Raw genomic sequence first — 6,994 nt, forward strand, 5'->3', positions numbered from 1 at the left:
GACAAAGCTGAAGTTCAGAGAGGAAGGGTAATTCCCAAGGCTGCAAGGCTGGTCCAGCCTAATGTATCCTGGGCCCAAGCCCCTGTGGTATTAGCAGCTAAAGAAACAGAAAAGCAAGAGCGGAGTGACACGGAACTGCTGCCTTCGAGGGAGGCGCGGGGCCCCTGGAGGCTGTGGTGGAATTGGGTTCATGACAATCAGATCCAGGCCGGGGAACAAAAGTGCTGTTCTGCCAAACCAGACGGGTCAGAATCGCAGTTTTCTCTGACAGAGAAAAGCTGAGAGGAGCCAATTAAAGCTCCACCACCTCTCAAGTGCTTTTCTTCTCCGTGACTTCCTTCTCTGCTTCATTATTTTGCTTTCCTTTCCTCCTTGGCTTCTCCCCTCCCCTCCCCCTGCAGGCTGCTGGGACTCTCCTCATTCTGAGTTGAGATGGTGCCGCTTGCACAGAGCACCTTCCTAGGGGTGCTGGCTCTTTTTCCCCTCCGTCTCTCCCTTCTTTGCTCAGCCCATGACCCCTCTTGTGCCTACGATTCCGATCCTAATCTGAGCATCCATCGCATCACCCTCCGAGTAGCCAAGCTCAGCACCTCTGATGGCAGCTCCCAGGCTTTCTTTTGCTGAAAGGACTCCCTCTTTTCATCCCTATGATTGGGAGCTCATTCCAACAGCCCTTCTCTCTCATCTTCAAACCCTTACCCTTGAGGACTCTTTCTCATTTAATTTGATGGACAAAACAGAATCATGACTAGGTTTGCATATAATAAAGTTACTCCAGTTTTTTTTTCTAGATGCTTCCCGCACGGTTTGTCTCCTCAGTCACTGTCCACAGGACTCTGAGAAGCTGTAAGAATATGCAGGTGTTACTAAAGTTTTTTTAAGAGGGAAAAATGCCCCTAGAGCAGTGGTTGGCAAACTCATTAGTCAACAGAGCCAAATATCAACAGTACAACGATTGATATTTCTTTTGAGAGCAAAATTTTTTAAACTTAAACTATATAGGTAGGTGCATTGTTATTAAATTAACTAGAGGCCCAGTGCACAGAATTCGTGCATGGGGGGGAGGGGGGTTTCCCTCAGCCCAGCCTGCACCCTCTCCAATCTGGAACCCCTCGATGGATGTCCGACTGTGATGGACAGTCGGACATCCCTCTCACCATCCAGGACTGCTGGCTTCCAACTGCTCGCCTGCCTGCTTGATTGCCCCTAACTGCTTTTGCCTGCCAGCCTGATCACCCCCTAACCACTCCCCTGCCAGCCTGATCAATGCCTAACTGCCCTCCCTTGCCAGCCTGGTCGCCCCCAACTGCCCTCCCTTGCCAGCCTGGTCGCCCCCAACTGCCTTCCCCTGTGGGCCTGGTCCCCCCCAACTGCCCTCCCCTGCAGGCCTGGTCCCCCCCAACTGCCCTCCCCTGCCAGACATCTTGTGTCCACATGAAGGCGGCCATCTTGTGTATTGGAGTGATGATCAATTTGCATGTTACCTCTTTATTAGATAGGATTAGGATACTCCTAAGGCTTAGGAAGAGCCATACTCAAGGAGCCAAAGAGCCGCATGTGGCTCGAGAGCCGCAGTTTGCCAACCACAGCCCTAGAGATATTCCTTAGCACAGAAATCACTTTTCTGTACCTAGGAACTTTTCCAGGTCCTTGTGTCCAAGGTAGAGCAGTCAGCGTGGAGTACTGACAGTTTAGCAGACCTGGTTGGCCACTTCCCAGCTGTGTGACGTTAGAAAGGAAACAGTGTGTCTGTGCTCTAATTTCCTCATCCACACAATAGAGAGAACCATGTCTGCTCTTCAGGCCTCTGTGAGGATTTGAGATGATGCCTGGCATGCAGTGAGTTCTTAAGAAGAGCTGCTCTTGGGAAATTCTCATTCCCTAGCACCAGTGGTTTATGTTGAACTCACTACTTTATATTAAAGGGCATCTTCACTTCCACTATCTAACTTAAGCCCGTATACCCACCAGGATTCAGTTGTAGAGTATAAAACATACTCTATCAATTATTTAAAAAAAAAAGAGGTTTCTTTCAGGGTATTAGATGGCTTACAGAATCTTTAGATACTTGAAGAAAACAACTCTAAGTTTTCTAGACTAGCGGAATTGGACTGTCCAAAAGATTGCTGGCTGCCTCTTCTATGACAAGGAAGCACTGCCTAATCTGGAAATTTCCATTACAACTGCTGATCCCATATCCACACAGCATGATCAGAGGGCCACCATGGTCAGGAAGTCCCCACTACTTCTTCCAACTCCACAACTGCACAGCCAGCTGCAATCTGCATCACCAAACTGTGTGCCCTGTACTCTGCCTCTTAATAGACACAAAGCCAGTGAAAACCTCACTCCCTCAAGCCCCTACACATAGCTCTGTCACTATTGCTGTCCACAGAAGCTGTGGCTTCCGCCTCATTTCTACTTCCTCAGCCCCACCTGACAGTACATGCTTGACAGTAGCTGGGTCACATCTGGAAACCTAACTGCAAGGGAGTCTGGGAAATTCCATCTTCACATTTCCAGCCTTTGCAGGACAGGAAGGCACACTGAAAGGAGGTCAGAATTGATGCCGAGCACTAATATTCCATCTTCACAACAGCCTAACAAATGATCTTCTGGTGGAAACCCTCTAGTGCGGTTTCCTGTTCGATTGCTCTTTCCCCGATGGTAGCACTGTCTGGTTGGGAGTTAAGGGGTCCACAGAGCACTGCCTGCTTCTGAAAGCCGGCCATCCCCAGGAGCACGGCTTTCCTGCATGTCTCTCTGGAGAGAACTGCTTTATCTTCCAAAGGTGGAGTACCTGTCCTCTTTGCTCCCCTCCCTTCTCTCTCAAAAAATCCCAACTTCTCAGAAACCCATACTATCCTCTCTCTTCATTTTTCAGAGACTTTTAAAGGTTCTTTTGACTTTTTATATACTATTATGACTTTTCATTATAGATTTTAACACCTTGTTCATCATCTTCTTCTCCACCTTTACTCTTTTCATCATTCCTGTGACTTCAACACCTGCATAGCCGTTCCTCTAGCACCCTAGCAGTGTTCCTTGATCTTTACTTCTGTTGACCTTTCCTCAACCACCTCAGCCACACCCCTCAGCCTACCACAGACCTTGTCATTTCCAATATCTGTACCATCTCAGCATCTGAGCTGATCCATCCTATTTGCTGAACATCACTTCCTGAGCTTCCAGTTCACTCCCTCAATAGCCCACATTCTTGGAACCCACCCGAAGCTCCAGTCCATTAACCTTTTTGCTTTTTTATTATTCATCATGTCATTTCTGTCTTCACTTCTCTGCTTAGATACCACAGCCCATCACTAAACTAATTCCTTCACTCTACACCCAATTTCCTACCTCCCTATCCCTTTTATCAAATTACTTAAGCAAAACCCCAAACCTAGTGAAACCCAGCCCACGCCCACTCTGCACCTGAGCAGCTAAATTTGGCTCTAGAGAAAGACCAAGTTAATGGGTCTCTTTTTAACTACATAACTCTGTATCTTATGCCCAACACTTTTCCTAATAAATCTGCTTCCCAGCCCTTGAGACTATTTTCAGAACTTCTCCTTTCCCTTTAAATCACCCAGTGTTCCCTCTTGGCTTACTATGCTGGATTTAGAAAACCATTTAGATGTGAGAGACCCTGTCACTCCCACATCTAATGCACCAACCTTGTTAGCTGGACCATGTATACTGCCTTCCACTTTCTGTGGATGGCCTATCCCCACCTCTATTTCACTTCCTTCCTTCTTATTATTCTCTGTTCAACTCACTCCAGTCAGGAGGGAATTTCACTGAATCCACTCTTGTCAAAGTCACCAGTGACCTCTATCTTGATAAATCTGATGATCCATTCTCTGTGCTCATCTGTCCCCATCCCAAAGAGGGACTTGCCTCTCTTGTGGGATGCTGTCCTTGTTGCCTCGCCCCAGGAATACCATTTCCTTCTAAAGACATTTCAGGTTGAAGTGAACGCTTCAGCCCATAAGGTCACACACACAAGCCTCTAGTGGCCCCCTGTCTCTTCCAGAGCCCCTGTGGTCTGGATGGAGAGAGGGGGTGGGGAGGAGTAAGTTCACACTCTCTGAGAGTCTTCCTACCAGGAGCAAACTGCCAAGCCAAATATCCCTTTTTTGGGCACAGCCATAGAGCTCTCTACAAACAAATGGATTTTTAGAAAGTGGAATTATTGGCTTTCAGGACTTGAGAGGACCATCCAATCTAGTCCTCTCATCTTGCAGAAAAGGCACATTAGGCCCTGAGATGGAGGGACTTGCCCAAGGTCCCACAACAAGGCAAGGTTTAACTGCTTCGGTGGGAAGGATTCTTTCAGCAAAACAGCACCCTTACCGGGAGCGAACGTAACATAGTGGCTGTGTCGGGTCAGGCTCCCTAGAAGCAGAGCCTGAGAGGCGATTCGTGTAGAAGACATTTATTAAGGGAGTGATTGCAGGAGAACCTGTATGGGAGGGAGGGAAGGAGGGAAAAGCAGAGAAGAAGAAATTAAGCAAGAGTGGTTTAGGTCACTCTAGCCATAGCCTGACCCTGCAGAGGGCTCTAGAGAATAAACTGCATCACAGAACTTGAACCACATAAAACAAGGTTGCTGGGCATGTGTACCTCTCCCCTAGCTGGTTATTAGCTATGGGGTATTCCAGGGTGGGGTGGTTACTCCCAGGTACTTCCAGGTCAAGTGGCTCTAGTCTCTGAAGGACAACACCCAGAAAAGCTTCAAGTGTGAGCTACTAAGAGCAGTCCCTCTAGCACTGGGGACAGGCACACTGACTGGTAAAAGGGGTCACAGGAAATACAGGCAGGAACCGAGGTGTCTAGTGCAGTGGTTACATGTCAGCTGTGTGACCCTGAGCAAGCCACTTAACCTCCCAAAGCTCCAGTTGCCAAATCTGAAAATCGGGAAAGTAAGCTTCCCTTTTACTTGGGAGTATTCAGTGACTAATGCATGCAAAGTGCTTAGCTCCGCGCCTGCATTTAGTAGGGATTATTGTAATTATTATTAGTTATTGTTAATAATTATATTACTGTAATTACTTACAATAATGATGATAAAAATCGGCGACCCAAAAAGTGGAGCTATCCGAAGTCACCATCCGTCTCTTACTATCTTAGGGGACTGTCCACATCTCAACAACGAAATCAGAATCATCATTCAAGGAGTGGCATTATTTTTATCCACATGGTGGATGTAAATGTGGGCCTTTGGTGCTCCCAGCTCACCACTGAGATAATTAACCAGAAGCAATTACAGTGCACTTGGCAAATTGCAGCTTTGCCCTCTTTGAGAGGGACATGTTTTATTTATACTTCCTCCCTTGTGGCTTGCTGATGGATCACATTCCAAGTCCAATGTTTAAAGGCGAACTGCTGACACGGACCTCACCTGGGCTGCCCAGGGTTCTCACACACTGGGGTCTAGGCAAGAAACTGCCCCATGTTTTACAAACCCCGCTGACAGCTCCTCCCAATGCCCCACCCAGGCACTGTGGCAGAGCATCGCCAGAGATTCAGTGCCGGGCCCTGCGCTAGACACCTCAGCTCCTCTACTGGTCTGATCACATTTCAGAATCGCAGTGAGCCAACACACTGTCAGAATATTGAATTCACAGAGGCTTTCAAAGCCGGACATTCAAAGTGGAGATCCCAGTCATTCTATTTCTGGAAATCTGCCTGGAGGGCATAACCTGGGATGTGGATTTATACCATTATGTGTATATGAGATGGTCATTTGAGCATTACTTATCACAGGAAGAGATGGGGGGAAAAGTGAACGTCCTAACAATTTAAGGTTAGGTCTGATATGCCCAGGCAATGAGATAGAGGCACTCATTAAAATGATATGAAGAGTGTTAAAGGATACAGGAAAATGTTAACCAATGGTTCTTTCCTGTACAAAAGGGATTTCCTCTTATATCCCCCCCCCCCGCCATGACCATCTGTATTTGTATTTTTATAGAAGTTTGAAATTAATTCTTTGAAATCTAGTGAGTTAGTAACATTTCAACAAACAATACTCTTCACATATATTAAAGGTTCAAAACGTACAAACTCTTTCATTCCCTAACATTTCACCTAGCTGAGGGAAGTGGGAACTGAGCTAACATTTGAAAGATGAGTAGCAGTTAACTAAGAAAAAGGAGAGAAGGGAAGAACAGTCCAGGAAGAGGAAACAGCATGTGCAAAGGCCCTGAGGTAGAGAATACAACCACCTCAATAGAAATAGTGTCAACAGCCAAAACCGGTTTAGCTCAGTGGATAGAGCGTCGGCCTGCAGGCTGAAAGGTCCCAGGTTCGATTCCGGTCAAGGGCATGTACCTGGGTTGCGGGCACATCCCCAGTAGGAGATGTGCAGGAGGCAGCTGGTCGATGTTTCTCTCTCATCGATGTTTCTAACTCTCTATCTCTCTCCCTTCCTCTCTGTAAAAAATCAATAAAATATATTTTTAAAAAAAGAAATAGTGTCAACAATAAAAATAAATTAAAAAAATAACAGCTAAAAGAAAGAATGTAAAAGAAAGACATGGAGAAACGTGGTGTAAAGTGAGCCAGGAGATGTGACTAGAGTAGGCAGGAGTGACATTGTGAGGGGCCCATTTGCTGGACAATGTTGGATGCTTATGCAGCATCCATTCCACCTTTCCCAATAGAATCCCAATTTTGTTTAGGTATTGAGCTTCCTCCCCTATAGCCCAAGTCATACATGAGCAGATGATACCATCCTCAGCTCCATGTATGGGTTCCAGTAAATCCTTCCAGATCCCATGTGTAAGCAATGCATGAGACAACTACTAATGGTACCAGAGTAGGAAGATAACTTAAATTGGACCAGTCAGACCCCCAAGTAATGGAGAGGCCTTTCTCTCTCCCTCTAGGCATAAGGAAGGAAGCTGTTGCCCAGACGGTGTGGCTCAGTGGTTGAGCATTGGCCTATGAACAAGGAGGTCATGGTTCAATTCCTGGCCAGGGCACATGCCCA

This window comes from Myotis daubentonii, chromosome 14, assembly GCF_963259705.1.
Source record: "Myotis daubentonii chromosome 14, mMyoDau2.1, whole genome shotgun sequence".
In the NCBI taxonomy this organism is placed as follows: Eukaryota; Metazoa; Chordata; class Mammalia; order Chiroptera; family Vespertilionidae; genus Myotis; species Myotis daubentonii.